Source organism: Cibotium barometz, chromosome 21, assembly GCF_041138505.1.
Source record: "Cibotium barometz isolate CiBa-2024 chromosome 21, ASM4113850v1, whole genome shotgun sequence".
Lineage (NCBI taxonomy): Eukaryota > Viridiplantae > Streptophyta > Polypodiopsida > Cyatheales > Cibotiaceae > Cibotium > Cibotium barometz.
In genome coordinates, this window is record NC_141066.1 from 21,831,882 (window position 1) to 21,847,814 (window position 15,933).

The 15,933-nt window shown below is 45.1% G+C and overlaps 1 protein-coding gene across 3 annotated transcripts in view; it reads right to left on the bottom strand.

The window, feature by feature from the left end:
• LOC147626956 (uncharacterized) overlaps positions 1-14,208 on the bottom strand; it is a 56,565-nt gene extending 42,357 nt beyond the window's left edge. Inside the window, exons 1-2 of one of the 3 annotated variants that reach the window (XM_086815519.1) lie at positions 14,097-14,178; positions 7,244-7,405 (exon numbers count right to left, since the gene is read on the bottom strand). The gene's annotated coding sequence lies outside the window, so the exon portion shown is untranslated. Of the gene's footprint in view, positions 1-7,243; positions 7,406-7,505; positions 7,652-14,096 lie in introns of those variants that run through there. The other 2 variants (XM_086815520.1, XM_086815518.1) reach the window with 2 other exon arrangements.
• Positions 14,209-15,933: the final 1,725 nt, after the last annotated feature.

Sequence of the window (15,933 nt, forward strand, 5' to 3'; positions counted from 1 at the left end):
CACAAAGAAGATCCCGAAGTGATACACAATGTGGCAATGGCTGTGTGGCCGTTTTATATGGCCCCCAAACAGCAGTCGGCCTGCTGTAGGACAGCCGACAGGGCCTGAACCTCCACGACCAGCCATGATCACCAGTCGGCCAATAGCACTCTGTCGGCCGGTACAGATCTAAGGTCGTAGACCTGAAGGTACAGTCGGCCAGCTCATAGAACCTCCTGCCAGCTCAAGACTGCCATCCAAGCCACAGAAAAAAGAAAAATACGGAGAGTGGGGAAAAATGAGAAAACACCTACTAGGGCGGACACACCCACAACAAAGGCCCTGGTGTCTACAGAAAGACAGGAGATGACTTCTAACACAATGCACCACTGCACTCCCTCAAGCGAGCCAGCATCAAGAAGTTGAAGGCAAATCGGGTGTGAGTATTTGAGAAGTGAGAGCCTTGATTTCTTGGAGAACTTGTGGCGGAGGAACTGGTGGTTCAAGACAAATGTGACCATTTGATTGGCCTCCTGAATGATTGGCTCAATCCATGACATCTTTCCAATATCCTTTAAAAGATTGTTCAAACAATGTGCCATACAATATGACACAGTCATGTGTGGATACATGCCCTCAATAATAGCTCCAGCTGCCCTATTTGCAGCCTCGCCATCTGCAACAAAACCCACCACACATTCCGGGCCCATGAGCTCAATGCCACTTGCCCACTCTGCTGCAAGCACGTCTGCACTCTTCCCTATCCCTGAGGCATCATGTGAAGCAATAAAGTACATCTCGCCACGGGAATATGCAACAAGACCATGGATGGACCGCTTTCATATGTCACTCCATCCATCTGCAATGAGTGACACTGCATTCTTTGCCCATAGCCACTGTGTGTTCTCTGCAGCTTGCTCGACAAGGCGCTTCTCCTTGTCGAGCAATGTAGTGCGCAGAGACTTCGATGATGGGGGGTGTAGTTTGGACCATACTCCCCAATCCTCTTCACCATAGCCTTGAAGTACTCGGATCTGATTACAAAAAGAAACAAGTGAACTTTCAAGAATGAAACTTAGAAAAATCATGTCAAGAGGAAACAGTCAAGGCTTACCTAGCAGTATGGAAAGCAATATGGTCATGGAAGAAGAAACAAGCCACAGCTATATCAATCTCGTCCTTCTTCTTAGGATCCCAACTTCCCTCAAAAGTGTACTTTGATGTCGCGCGGGTGTGGGCATCGCAAAGGAACCTACACCATGTGGCCGTGGTGTAGATGTGGTAGATGCACCCCCTGACCCTGAAACATACCCCTCAGGTAGTGTCACAAATGCTGCAAGATCCACAGCCACACGTGCTGGCCTTGCAGCCCTCAAAGCCTCATGCCCGCCGGCAATGCGCTCAAGAAGCTCCCTTCTTTTCTCCGATGTGATTCCCATGCAAAATCGAACCCCATGCCCAGACTCATGCATAAGGTGGGCTCTCACTTTGTCTGACCCACTCATCCGCCTTTAGGGGCAAAGCTTGCAAGACCACGGGCGTGAACCTCCTCCACTTCCAAGGCGGTTGGCATTAACCTCTTCCCACCATGACCAACCATCGGTTCTTCTAGCACCACCACAACGTGCGGAGCCGAAGGTTGCTTGTGAAGAAGATGCCATGAGAGAGGGTGACAGTTGAGAGAGAGAGAGAGAGAGAGAGAGAGCTCTTAAGGCTTAAGGCTTAAAACTTAAAAGTTAAGAGGCTAGAGCCCAGAGCCTAGAGAAAGCTTGCAGGTTGAGACGAGAGAGAGAGAGTGAGAGAGTGAGGGAGTGGGAGAGAGAGAGAGAGAGAGAGAGAGAGAGAGAGAGAGAGTGGCCCGTGGGAGAGGGAGTGGGAGAGAGAGAGTGAGAGTGAGAGTGGGAGAGAGAGAAAGAAAGAAAGAAAGAAAGATTTTACTAACGTCTTCCAAAAGACCGAACTCGGCCTATGAGACAAATCAGTGAACTTGTGTCACCATTTGGCCACCCAAATGGTTCACTCTTGCTTTCACACTATGTACATATTGGATTGGTGTCCATGGCTTATGGAATATGCCTATGCAGGTGATTGACACGTGTCATGCTGTATAGTTGGATATGATATTCCGTTGGGACTTGATGTTATCATGCCCGGAATATCTGGAGGACTTGGCTTTCCGCTGGGACTTGTGCCTTTGTGTACATGCCCGGAAACGCCTGGAGGACTTGGCTTTCCGCTGGGACTTGTGACTTTGTGTACATGCCCGGAAACGCCTGGAGGATTGGCTTTCCACTGGGTCTGGTATCGCATATACTTGCCTGGAAACGCCTGGTATTATATGGTTTCATGAACGGAAATCGCTCATGCCAATGCTGCATTGCATAGCATCTTTATGTGCTTGCCTGCAAATGAAATTGCATGCTGTTTTCATGCCTGCATGACCTATGTGTAGTTCCGGGTAAGAGGACGCCCGCCCGTGAACCGTGCGTGTGAAACTGTCTGCTGACATGGTTGTGTGGCATGTGAACAGGTGGTAAGTATTACCCAATCTAGGCTCAAATAGCCCTTAGGACTTAGCCAATATTTATAAGTGAGTGCGTTCCCATTTCATTAAAGTTTGGGCGCCCAAAAGTCACTTATAAATTATGACCGCTTCCAAGTTCACACTCACTGAAGTCCCGAGGTGGACAAGACTCAATGTCCAGGACCTGATCCTCCCCTTTTACTCATAAATGGGCATCTCCCCATGTCCTCTCACCTGATTGGACCCCAATTCACTTACTTATTAAGAGAAATTCGTGTTTTCTCTTCATGAGGATTTTTGGAGGCTGAAAACTCTGTTTTTCCACCATTTTCTCTCCATTTCCAAGCTCTCCATAGCCATACCCAACTTGCTAGGGTGTTTTCCAAGCTTCCAAGAGTGTTTCCAAGTGCTAATCACTCTCCTACTCACTCCCAATGACTGAAATTCAGCAAAACAGCTCTCATTTTTGCTGTAATTTCTGGTCTTTTTGCTGAAAACCCTAATTTCAGCCTTCCTTTCTCAAGTTGAACCATAGGGGAAGCTTTCCCAAGGTTCCCTTCATCCTCTTGAAGACTTTTGTCGCGAAGGATTGCGGCAAATCGAAGATATCAACACTTCTAAAGCTTCCAACGCGAAGGCTTCCGCTTGCAACAACTTCTATGAAGACTGGTAAGCTAATTGGACAATGTGTTGTCATTACTTACTCAGTAGAAGGGCAGGACTCCTTGTTTAGCCGCCCTGTGTAGTATTTCTCTTGTCCTATGTGCTCTTGAAGATGTTGCTACCTTGCTTGGTAGAACATAGAGCCAATGGTAGAGAATATGGGCACTGAAGTCGGGCCGGGCATCAAGGCAGCTCCTTGGTGATCTACATCGACATACCATTGTTTTCTAAATGCTGAATTTCATATGCATTGGCATGGAGGATTTGGCAATGGATGTCCGTGAAGCTATGTATTGAATTTCTCCAATAGTAATACAATTTACTCAAGGGAGGGGTCGGCCGTTCCGGCTCATTGTGTGCCTCTTGTCAATTCAGCAATTTACTTCTTGTATTTGAGCAAGTGTCCTTCAAATCTTAGTGTATTTAAGTGTATTGATTAGCATTGTGTTCAACCAAGTTACAACTTGTGTGGGGTATCCTCTGTCATCCCAACAAAATGAAAAAGTACTGAACTAAAAAGCTGAATCTGGGTGTGCAATAAGTACAATGAGTGGGGGAGGTGATGGAGCTCTACTACTAGGAGAATGCAAAGCTATATGCATGGAGAAAGAGAGAGCGCTTGTTGCTTAAGCCTTAAGCTCAAGAGTGGGGAGAGGGAGTGGGGCGGCTGGCCAAGAGTGAGAGAGTGGGAGAGAGAGAGAGAGGAGAGCTCAAGCCTTACAGGCTCATGGTGGTACAGCCTTGCAGGTCACGAGTGATGGCAGCCACACTGCACAGTGCCAACGTGAGGAAAGCAACGGGCAACTGCCAGCCACCAACGGGAGGAAAGCAACGGGCAGAAGCGGAGAAAAAACGACGAAAAAAAGTGAAAAAATGGCAAAAAAAAACAAGCGAAAAAAAAAAGGTGCGCGACTCGCCATCCCGTTCCAGTTCCGTCCCCGACATGTGTTGCCTGTTCCGCCGTTCCCGAGACGGCATCCCCTTGTGACACAGCTGCCCGAGGCGTCCCCTCCGTCCCCAGCCCGTGTCGGAACACTTCGCCGATTCGGGACGACGTTTCCGCGTCCCGGCCCTCCGTCCCCTCCGTCCCCTGTAACTATGCTTTGTAGAGCTTCACATATATGGCCTCCTCCTCTGCATTACGCTCCTTGTGGACACTTTTAAGAGTCCACCGTGAAAGAGTGCATAGAGTGGAACCAAAGGGGCACTAGAGTGTGCTAAATAGAGAGTGCAAGAGAGAGAGAGAGAGATATGGAGCAAACTATGGTAAATATACTAACGCAAAAAAGTCCCAAGCAAGAGACACGGATAGTCTCATAAGTGAGGGAGCAAAATATGTACAAGACTGAATGAATAGTGAGAGGCCAGCACCACAAATTTATAGGTGAGGTATGCTGGCCGACTGGAGCATATATACTGGCCGACTGGTAAAATACCAAAACAGCTGGGAAAAATCCCAGAAAAATATGGAAAAAAAGGGGTGGCCAGCCCACAATCAAGGGCCATGCAAAAGGGACCAAAAGGACACCAGAAATGGGCAGAAACTGTGGATGAATGTGCTAACACACGCTCTCAGCACCAAATGATGAACAAACTCCGAGAAGCCAAAGAAGTCGTCCTCTGTCAAAGACAAAAGAATGCGGCAACAACAGGTACCAGGAAAGCTCCACAAGCAATCTCCACAACAACTCAGCTACAAAAGCAACAAAACAAGCTGCCAAGTACACTGCTCCTCTAGAAGAAAACAACCATGTAGGCTGTGTCGTACTGCTCCAAATATCGGTGCCAAACCCAAATGTTAACACAGTGCCACAGAAATCCCTAGAAGCCTGTAGCTCCACGAAGATAATACCCTCAAAAGAAAGAGTCCATCTGCTCCAACTCTGTACCAAGAGTAGCCAAATGCTGTACAATAGCATCCACCTCGAAGGTCGGCATCGCCAGATGTAAAAACTCCACTGCCCCCTCTGAAAACTGATGTCGGGACTCCACAGGCCCAACCAAATCCAAATCCCAATCCTTCAATCCCTGGAAGTACCACTGTGCCCCACGCACGGTCACGGACATACCTGACCACAATCCAGAATCCTCACACAGAGTAAGGGAAAGAGGAACATTCACAGTAGTGGTAACTGAAGTAGTAGTAGCCTCCTCAATAGCATCACACAGCGTAGAAGCAGGCTCCTCCGTAGAAGGCAAAGAGACCAGCAACACATCCTGGTTACTGGTTGACGAAGAAAGAGTCAGAGGCGAAGCAATAGGAGACAAATCCCCCTCAGAAGCTGTGAGCAAAGATAGCCCACTGTCTTCCTCAAAAACATTACCACATATATCATCCTAGCAAGGAGAAGTATCCACAGAAACTGAAGGCAAGGCAACAGGAGAAACAAACTCCTCAGATGCAATGAGCAAAACTAGTCCACTATCCTTCGCCACATAAACATCTCCAAAAGAAGTATCCACAAGATCACTGACTGCATAGCACCCAGAAGTAGAAACCATCTGTCGATCGCTGGCATCACCATACAGGTCACAAAGCAACTGCCACACAGAAAGTGGAAGCATCATCAGGAGCATAGATGAAGTGTCGAAGAACTGAATCCTGACAATTCAGGAGGAGAAAGCCATAGATCTGTCCATCCGTCTTCCTCCACCGACACATCCTCCGTAGAGGCAAGGTCCGGCAAGCACCGATTCTTGTACGAGAGAAACTCCATCAAACCATACTCCCTGAGAATAGAAGTAACCTGCAACTTCCATGACTGAAAGTTACCACCATCCAACTTGTCTGCCTCATCTAGGAAATAACAAGAGAGTGGTACGAGAGCCAAATCTGAAGTTGTCATCATTGATCCAATCAATAGAACCAACCCTCATAAGATAAAACTGTCCAAATCAAAAAACGCTGATGTAGGTCCCTTTCTCCCACCAAAACAAAGCCCGAAGAGCCTGAACAGCACCCGAAAATCCTCCTATAGCAAAAAACGCAAAAGCTTCTGTCGACTATACCTCCAACCTTGAGGCCATCAGAAGAGGGAAGCAAAAAAATGCAGATTTGATATAGAGAGAAACGGTAGCCACACAGGGCTTGGGAATATGTTGTAAGAGGGTGCAAGAGGGAAAGACAACAACAAGGACAGTAGCTTGGGCTCTCCTCAAAAAAACACATAATCTCAAAAGAAGAAGTGTCCTCCACACGTACCAAGAGTGCCACCAAAGCCCGAAACACCACAAACACCACAAAAGGGAATGACCACTGGAGAGGAAAACGCAGCCAGAAAAGGGCTGCTGTCCTGAAAAAACAGGCCGCCTAGATTCAAACTCCAAGTAGAAGTAAAACGCTGATGAAAAGTTACCTTCTGGGTGCAAGTGATGAAGCCAAACTGAAGAAGAACCAACCAGCAGATGCTGTCCAGAAAACGCAGCAACAAAGAGGCTTCAAATCTGAGAAAAACGCAGAGGAGAGGGTGCTGAAAATAGGGCTGAATCTGGGGCAGCAGAGGAGTCGCTAAACCGGAACCGATGATACCACGAAAGAGTGCACAGAGCAGAAGCAAAGGGTCACTAGAGTGTGCTAAATAGAGAGTGCAAGAGAGAGAGAGATATGGAGTAAACTATGCTGAATATACTGAAGCAAAACAGTCCCAAGCAAGAGACACGGATAGTCTCATAAGGGAGGGAGCAAAATATGTACAAGACTTAATGAATAGTGAGAGGCCAGCACCACCTATTTGTAGGTGAGGTATGCTGGCCGACTGGGAATGCATATGCTGGCCGATTGAAGTATAGGTAAAATACCAAAACAACTGGGAAAAATCCCAGAAAAATATGGAAAAAAAAGGGGTGGCCAACCCACAATCAAGGGCCATGCTAAAGGGACCAAAAGGACACCAGAAATGGGCAGAAACTGGGGATGAATGTGCTAACACACCATCATCTTGAATTCGTCGACATTTATCTACAAGTTTGTAATTGATTAGTGACCCTGAGCTTATTAGTAAATCCACAAGTTATAACATATTTCAATTGTAAATAATAAAATATTGAAAGTTATGTAGGTCTAACGTAACAATATACCTGTCTAGCTTAAGCCATGTCGTGCATTGCACGCACCATCCACAAGTTAGCGTGGCAATAGACCAGCTTCTCTAATTGTCTCGTAATCAACTGATTGCGTAACTTTGTGTGTATAAGTGAGTAAGAACTCCAGTTCCTCTCACATGCACTCGAAGAGCAATCCTAATCCACAATAAAAATAAACAATGTTTAGGATTCTAGTATCTACACATAATTATAATTTTTAGCTTAAGTCTTAAGAGTTATAGTGATTAGTGGTTACCTGTGCTAGAATCCTCAAAGCGACTCTTTGTAGGTAAGAATGTTGGTAAGCAAATGACTCCCACTAAAAGAGAGGCTTCACCATAGAATCCCTCCTCCTACATACTGCATTAGCGAATGCAAGACCCCTCTGATCGTTATAGTTGATGAGTTCCTGTAAGAATAGAAATTGTCCATTCTCATCATTGGGTAATGCTTTCGGTAAGAAAGTATCCCTAGCTGAAAGCAACTCCTAATCTATAAAAGTGAGAGTGTTTTGTAGGCAGGATGTAGCAAAGCAGCAAGGCCATGGATAGGCCTCTTCATCCACTTCCATCTCTTTCACGAGTGCCAAGATAGCATCACGTCAAGGAGTAGCCTAAAGGGGATCACTGAATTTTGAAATAAAGAAAGAATATATTATATGAGAAAAAAGAAAGAATAAGTATTTAGATTCATCATTCTATTTTAGTATATTAAATTATTCTTATTTACCTTCTTAGCATACACTCTGGATCCGTCTTATCTAGGACTCTCGGCAATGGCCTCTCTGATAAAGTGAGTGAGGAGTCCCATAGTAGCTCCCTCCATGTCTGTCAAGTGTAAAATCCTATACAAGGGAGTAATCGCAATGACTATGGCGCAGACCTGGCGCCAGAACTCCTCGCTCACGCATAGCCGTCGAATGGCTCTTGCCTCATCGACACGCGAAGGTATCTCACTTTGTATCCATTCCTGCCACTCCGGCGAAACCACTGTTACCTAGAGCTTACGCATCACATTATAAAGGCACTCTAGAAGAAGCCACATGTAGGCAAAGCACGTCAAGGAGGGCTTCTTCATCTCCAATTCGCTGTGATGGCGAAGGATAGCAAGGGCCTTGACCTTCTTACTGAAAAAAAGTGACAATATGATTGGCTTGTGTCACCACAATCTTCACCCACTCTAACTTGCCTATGTCCTCCATAAGCAAGTCAAGGCAATGAGAGACACAAGGAGTCCACACTATGGACTTGAACTCCCTCGAGCAAACGGCCCATCTTGCGGCAATTGGACGCATTGTCCATAACCACTTGAATCACATTTTCGGGGCCAACCTACAAGGATAATGGATGCATGAAATTTGAATGAGAATATGGAAAATAAATGAGACTTGAAAGTTAAAACTTGAATAAAAGGCAAAGGCTAAAGCTTCAAACTCAAAATTGTATCTCACCTCGATTATGACTTGTTGAATGTGGCGATAGATGAAATCATCCGAGGTTTTCTTCCATGCCTTTCCGACATCCTCAGCTCGCAAGAAGTAAGTGCCAAGAGCACAAGACACTAGAATGTTGAGGATGACCCTCTTCTTTCTATCGGTCCATCCGCCAGAGAGGATGAAACACCCATACTTCACCCATCCTGCTCGGACGAGATCAAGGGTCTAGTTGATTCTCTCCTTTTCTTCATCAAGTGCCTTCGTGCGTATGTCGTTGTAGGTGATACCATGCCAAGGGCCATATGGCATGGTCCTACTTCGGCAATGGCCCTCACCATCCTTTGATATTGACAACTTTTAAGGACACAAAATGCGAGATTGCACTCAATGACCGTGCATGCAATCTCCACATTTGCCTCTTGCTGCTTTGCTCGGACCCAAGAAATGAAATGTTATATTAACGTCTTCAAAAGGCCATAATGACCTATGAGACCAAAAGTTACATCATGGTGGATCTGATACAATGTCTGGATAAAAAAAACCCAAAAAATGAAAAATAAAGATGATATTATAGGCACCTAGAAAATGAAACTGGAAATGGAAGGTAAACAGAAACCCTTATAGGGTGTGAATATAGTGAGGGGGGGGGTACGCTATGGAGGTGAGTGGAATATAGTGAGGGGATACAATATCATGTGGGACGGAGGGGTACACTATGGAGGTGCCTCCATCTCATAATATGTGCCGCATCGGACGCTGGCGGATCTCCTCAATATCCTCCATGGTGAGTACTCTGACTGGACGTCTCCCATGCCGTGCTAGTATGGTCCTGATCCTCTGTTGTAGTCTCCGCCGGTGTCGAGATGGGCCTCTCATCTTGGGGCGCCTGGACTGCCCCAGCTCTATAGCCCGATCAATCAGTGTACCTCTGGTGCGGCTGTACTCTGGGGCTAGCTGCAATGCCTGCTGACCTGACTGCTCAATCTCTGGTCGAAAGAAGTCTGTAATCTGCCTCTGTAGGTGTCTCTCCCTCTCTGATCCCCTCCCTCTCAGGAGACCCTCTCTATGTCTACGCAGCTCCAGCAAGTACAATCCAAGGCATCTCTGATCCTGGTATCTCATGACTCTAGAAAGTGGTCCAAAGCCCTCTCTGAACAGGCAGTGGAAACGGCCTCGTATCTCATAATATACTGGACAGTGACATATGTAATGTAACTCTTCCGGCTCCATCTGGCACAGCTGACAAATCCTGGCCTCAGCTGGTACTCCTCTGAATCTGCCAGTCTCAATCTCTAGCTGGTGTGAGGATGTGCGCATCTGACCAATAGCACACCGTACCCCATGAGAAAGATGAGTATCCATGTAGCTGGGTCTAATCACAAACCCATCCTCCGTGAGCTGGAGAAGATGATCTCTATAGAAAGCCATCTTCGTACCAAGCTCGTGTGTCGGTTGTATCCATGTCCTCCTAGTGTCCAGCTGAGTCAAGTCCTGCCTGATAAGCCTGGTAATCTCTGTCAGTGTGAGAGAGAGGGAGGGTGCATCCAGGGAGTACTGAAATGGAGGTAGCCTGTCCATACTAAAGCCATGCAGTTGGAACCAATCTGTCATCTGTGCATACCAACATGATCCGTCTCCCTGTGATGCCAACTGTCGTGAAGACTCCAGGGCTAAGTGAGCATATCTGTCTCTACGGAGAGCCCAAGTGCTATGTATAAAGGAGACTGATCGAGTGAGTGCCTCTACTACCAATGGGGGGGCAGCCATCTCTGCACGGATAATATCATGTGGTACGGAGGCCTTGGCCCTAATCATCCGGGAAATCATAGAAACCAAGGGCCTCTCCATACGTCTCCATCCATCAGTGCTACCAGCTCGGCTGTGGTGATCCACTAAGGGTCCCCATATCTCCACTCCATACAGCATGGCTGAAGTGACCAAAGTGTCAAAGAGCCAGAGCTTTGTTCGAGGTTCCTGAAACTGAACCTGCGAACACATCCTCTCTAGTCTCCCCAATGCTGCATAAGCTCTGGTCAATCTGGTCTCCGCTGCTCTCCTCAAGGAAAATAGTGGGCCACTAAAAACCACACCAAGGTAAGTATATGCATCTGTATACTCCACTGTCTCCTGACCATATGTAAAGGTGGGCATTGACCTCCTAACCCACTGTGCTGTGGTGTTAAACACCATCACCTTGGTTTTACCAAGGTTAACAGACAATCCACTGTCCTCTGCAAACATGTGCAATGCATCCAAATGACGCTGCATCCCCTCTGGAGAATCTGAGATCAGCACAATATCATCAGCATACAATAACAGCGGAATCCATGTCCCTGCTAGCTGTGCTCCTCTGTCACCCTCCCGCTCTACATAGTCCGAAACCTCATCCACATACATCCCAAATAAGGTGGGGGAAAGGGGGCAGCCCTGTTTCACCCCAATAGTGGAGTGAACCATCTCAGATATACCCTGGGTAGTACGTACCTGCCCCACAACTGTCCTGTATAAAGCCATGATTCCCCAAATCAGCTCTGTGGGCACTCCCATCTCCTGTAGTCTGCGCATCAGCCTGGCTCTCGGTACTGTGTCAAAAGCTTTGCGGAAATCCACAAAGCAACAATAAATCCTCCTGCCATATAATCTGCCCTCCTCAATAATAGCTCTGAGTGTCAAGATATGGTCAACTGTGGAGAAACCTCTCCTGAACCCTACCTGCCCTGATGCACGTATGCCCTCTCTCTCTGCCCATCTACTCAACTCCTGCTCAAGAACAGATGCATATAATCTAGCCAATGTGTGACCAATCATGATGGTACGATAATTCCCAGGAAGCATGGGATCCCCTGACTTGAAGATAGGCACAATCGTGGACATATTCCAAGTCTCAGGAAAACCCTCACACATGGCTCGGTTAAACATCATAGCAATAAGCTCTGCAAGCATATCTCTGGCATGAATAAAGTGCTCTGCTACCAAACCATCATGATCATATGCTCTCCCAGTCCTCATCCTGTCAATAGCTTTCCTTACCATCTCAGCAGTAAAGAAAGCACGTCTCTGGGCATGGCTCCGATGGGTCTGGCAGGGGCGGCTGTCCTGGTGCTGTGTACAGGGATGCTGCATACTCACCCCAAATCTCTGTGGAGGTAATGGCTGGTGATGGTGAATGCTCATGGAATAGTCTCCATGCCTCGCCTGAGTCCTGACTCATAAATAACTGGTACAAATCCCTCTCTAACTGAGCAAGATAAGCTCTCTTCTTCCGTCGCACTAGGTGCCGGAAGGTAATCCGTGACTGTCTGTGAGTGGTAACACCCATGAGCACCTCTCTCTGTAATCTGATCCTCATCTCTCTGCACTCCTCATCATACCAACTGTTCTGGGGCATGTTCCCAGATCGTCTCTGTGTAGGCTGACTATGGGGATATGCCTCTGATGCTGCAGCATGAAGCGTCTCTATCAATATCTGAGTGAGCTCATCTAATGGCCGTCCCGGCTCCTCGGCACATAAGCGTCTGTATATCTCATCCGTGTACACGGTGTCCGTCTCCCTCGTAAAGGTATAACGAGTGTGTGTGGAGACCTGTCCCAATGGAGCGGTGCTGAACTGAAATGTGAGAGTGAAGGACAAGATAGCATGATCCACTGCTATTCCAACCGGCCTAGTGCCTACCATAAAATCCAATGGTGCCTCCAAGAGTGGCTTGTCTCTTGTGTGGAACCTCAACCTCACTTAGTCGCTTTGATGAGGGGTTGGAGTTGGTCAAGGGAGAGAAGGATGAGGAGGATGTATCCTTTGCCAGCGTGATGACTTCGTCTTGGGCGCGGCAACAACGGGGGAGACTCTTCCACTATCACTTGCTTTGCAAAGCAAGGAGTACTTCTTCACAATGCCATCAGCAATGTCTTGAGGGATCATCTTGCAAGGTGCAATTTTTCCCCCCATCTTAGGGAGATGTGCAAGAAGCCTAGTGGCACTACTAGTGTAGACCTTGCCGCAATACTTGCAAGTCCACTTCCATGCCCTTGACTTCCCCTCGTTCTTCTCATGGGTAATGGCATGCAAAGTAAAGGCTTCATGCTTTTCTCTCATGGTGAAAGAGGTGGGAGGGGTCCCGGGATAAGAAAAGGGAGAGGGAGGGAGAGGCTTGAGGGGGCGGCTTGAGGAAGAGGGAGATGCTGAGAGAGCGTAGAGGGGAGAGAGGCTTGAAGGAGAGCTCAAGGGAGAGGATTGAATCGATTGACTCTTGAGCAATGAGCACTAAAGAGGGGAGGGTTGAGCACTTGAAGTTGTGAGGATGGGGTTGGGGGAGGTGCTATTATATAGGATGCAAGCAAAGGCTAAAGCCTAAAACAGTCCCCAAAACACCCAAGAAACAGCCAGAAAAAAACAGTCAAAAAAACTTTTGAAAAAAGGGTTTTTTAAAAACGGTCGACTGGATACGACCGCACCTCCACCGTACTGCCTCATCCGTATCGAGCCGTCCCGCCTAGGCAGTGCGTAGACCGGGTGATCCATGTTGCATGCACTACCAAACAGAAAGGTGGTATAGGACCTCTATGCTATTCTAGAAAGTACATGATAAATAAAGTACATTTGCTTCTTAGCTCAAAATTTATTATGTATAAATTCATTCTCTAATGATATAAAATTTTCCATAGCTTTCCTATATTTTCTAAGAAATGATAATACTCAAAATTCAACTTTTAAATAAATAAAAATACCCATATTTTAAAATATGCCATAAATTCCTATTTTAATATTAAAAATGTTTGTGCCTAGAATATTGTGGGAATTCCTCTTTTTGCATCTAAATTTTTATGCATGTAAAAATAACATAACAAAAATTTATCATTTCTCTATTTAAACAATTATGCATAAACTCTATAAAAGTATTTTCCATAAATATGAAAAAAATTATTCTTTTAGCATAAAAATATCTAGTATGCCTAGAATATGATGGGAATTCTTTTTTTTTTTTGCTTTATTGAATTTATGCATAAAAAGAAGATTTATCTTTTTTTTGGAAAACTTTGCCATAGCTTCGCTGCAAGCACCAAAAACATCTGGGGGAGACAAGGGGCGTCACGCCCCATCACAACCATGGTTTGTAACCCATCAAGGCAAGAGCCACCCCCTCCATTTCCAACTGAGCCTCAATAAAATAAATTGAATCATGACCACTACCCATGATAACACAATCAATTACAAAACAGCAATTCATATTTTGTTAGGGGAAATTTTTTTCTCGAAAACAATCTCTCTCGAGTATATAGAGTATCACATCGAATTAAATTAAATCGGTAATCATTTTTCAACCGATTGATTGTAAGGCTGGATAAGGTTCAAGAGCTCGGACAAAAACAACTAAATATGTTTACGCATTTCGAAATAAAGAGATGATTAAATACCTTTCACCTCGAGCGCTTGATAAATACAGCTTGCGTGGAGACTTGCATGGAGAGAAGAGTCTTTTTGTGTTCGAAGCATAATCAGATTTCACACGAGGGCTTACTTATCCTTATAACAGGAAGTTGGACGGCCAGGAGTTTCACACGAGGGCGCCCAGCTTGTGGGCATTGTTTTCTTAGTGTGTGTGTTAATGGTGTTCACAAATATAACCAATAACACGCTTGTGTGACATTCTTTTCTTACTCTCTCTCTCTCTCTCTCTCTCTCTCTCTCTCAGATTAGTTAGACGTGTTTTGTGGTTATTATAGCTTGCGTTTAAGTGACTTTTTAGGTTGGATATTTGTATGTACAAAATGTATTGGCCAGTGCTAGCACAACTCATATTGATAAAGGGAGTGAGGCATCAATTCTATCTTGACTTGTCATCCATACCACTAAAGATCGCTAGGGGCATATTCCTAGAGCTCAAGTGAGCTACTTTTGAAGATTATGTCCAAACTATCCTTATGTAACCTAGAAGGCGAGCATTTGTAAGTCGCGAAGTTTTTGAGAGCACGAAAGCTTGAGAAATCCTTGGAAGGTCAAGTGAGCATGACTAGATATTGGTGTTGACACGTGAGATGATTCTAGATATTTATGTTAACTAGGTATTTGTGTTGATACGTGAAAAATGATTCTAGTTTGAATTTATTGTTTTTTGCTCTAAACAATTTGTCACTAGGAGTAGTTATATGAAGGTAAAAACCTAGAGAGAGTAAAGGTTAGACCTTGGTATAATAGGCAAGAGATGTGAGGTTATGTGCAAGTTAAGGTACACTATTGTGAGAAGCATGAAAGCGAATTAAATGTTTGCTTATAGCGGCATCAATCAAGTAAGCATGACTAGGTTTCGTGTTGATACATGAGATGATTATAGGTATTTGTGTTGATTAGGTATAGTGTTAGCTAGGGATTTATGTTGGCTAGGTATTTGTGGTTATACGTGAAACAATTCTAGTTTAAATTTATTGTTAACCTTTGCTCTAAACAATTTGTCTCTAGGAGTAGTTATATAAAGGTAAAGACCTAGAGAGGGTAAAGGTTAGACCTTGGTAAAATAGGCAAGAGATGTGAGGCCATGTGCAATTTAAGGTACATTGTTGTGAGAAGCATGAAAGCAAATTAAATGTTATCTTAGCAGCACCAATCAAGTAAGCATGACTAGGTATTTGTGTTGATACGTGAGATGATCCTAGGTATTTGTGTTGACTAGGTGTTTGTGTTGATATGTGAAACAATTCTAGTTTGAATTTATTGTTAACCTTTGCTCTAAACAATTTGTCTCTAGGACTTGGTATTTGTGTTGATACGTGAAACGATTCTAGTTTGAATGTATTGTTAACCTTTGCTCTAAGCAATTTGTCTCTAGGAGTAGTTATATAAAGGTAAAGACCTAGAAAGGGTAAAGGTTAGACCTTGGTATAATAGGCAAGAGGTGTGAGGCTATGTGCAAGTTAAGGTACACTATTGTGAGAAGCATGAAAGCGAATTAAATATTTGCTTAGCGGCACCAATCAAAGCAAGAATATTTAGCTAGAAGAATGAACTTTCTAATATTTAGTTAGAAGAATGTTTCTTTGACAAAGGTCAAACTTGCACTTAATCCTGATTGTAAATAAGGGGTGACCCTAAATTGATAGATGAGCAAGGACCGTGCAAATGGAGGTTAATAGATTAATCTTTTGGGTAAGATCAGTGGATCAAGGCCAAGAGAGAAAACAATAGCACTTAAGGATGAGCAGCCCAAAAGATAGCAACACATAAGGCGATGTGTTACTATCCTTTGTGCTGAGCGCC